Genomic DNA, 1,034 nt, shown 5'->3' with positions numbered 1-1,034 from the left:
ACTGAAGTAAACTCTGTTTAAGCTGCCGTCGCGAAAGACTAGCCTGGTTTCCGACTCCCTCCATCCAGATGTCCCACCTTCTTCCCCCTGTGAATTAGCCAGACTGAGCAGCCTGCAGTCAACTGGTTCCACAGAGCACACCTGTTACCGGTCGCTCCTTCTCTTTGTTGCACTTGTTACTGAACCAGGTTGGTTTTAGTGACTCGGGCCAAGGAGTCCCAAGGATGTTTTTTACATATAGCTTTGGGCTAAAAGCAACCCATCAAACATTTTCCACTTTTTCCTCCCAGAATCAAACTTCATAGCTGTTTTATGACCTTCCAAGAACTTTAAGGTGACTCATTAATTGAATGTCCACAACATCTTTTACATTTTCTTAATGCTAATTATTTTATTAGGAAGGTAATTTTGCAAGGGTCAGTACAGCTTAAATCAGTGGCAGAAATAATCAAATAAGTAAAATCAATAATCTAGCCTATCTTTCCCTAATGCTGACACTGTGAACTAAAAAAGGGAACCTTTGAGAGAGACGGATGGAGTTTGGCATCTTCAACCCCAGAACTGGTCTGATGAAGGTGTTGCAACAGCAGGAGGCTCCCAGTGCTGGTCGATGAAGGCAGGGATCTCTGCAGGTCTGATGACCTTTCGTCTCTGCTTCGATGGTGAAGTCACACAGGACTTGGGTGCTGGCAGGAAGAGCACTGACTTAGAGCAGCAGGTCTCGGGTCTTAGGGTGACTTCCTCTTGTGTGTAGCGGTCCTCAGCTTCTTGTCTTGCGGCTCTGAAGCTCCCTTCTCCTTGTCGCACGAACTTTCTGGTCTGTTGAGATGTAGATGAGCTGAGGGAAGGGACCAGTTCTTCCTCTTGGCCTTTGGTCTTTTGCTTTGGTCTATGGGGTCCCGAACCCAGCTGGTGAGAGAAGTGCAATTTGAATCCACATGCTGCGGGGCTAACGGGTTGTGTCCCATGCGCAGGACAGTCTTCGGCTCCGTGGCCCCGGCTCTTGTTCAGCTGCAGAGTTATTTGTCCATCTG

The 1,034-nt window shown here is 47.8% G+C and overlaps 1 protein-coding gene across 1 annotated transcript in view; it reads right to left on the bottom strand.

Moving 5' to 3' along the window:
* Nucleotides 1–1,034, bottom strand: part of LOC103131106 (E3 ubiquitin-protein ligase TRIM21-like) — a 26,108-nt gene that overhangs the window by 10,312 nt on the left and 14,762 nt on the right. The gene's annotated exons all lie outside the window — the stretch shown is intronic.

This window comes from Poecilia formosa, unplaced genomic scaffold, assembly GCF_000485575.1.
Source record: "Poecilia formosa unplaced genomic scaffold, Poecilia_formosa-5.1.2 Scaffold718, whole genome shotgun sequence".
NCBI classification, from domain to species: domain Eukaryota; kingdom Metazoa; phylum Chordata; class Actinopteri; order Cyprinodontiformes; family Poeciliidae; genus Poecilia; species Poecilia formosa.
The sequence above is the reverse complement of the archived record's forward strand: the minus strand, read 5'-3'. Positions and strand labels throughout refer to the sequence as shown.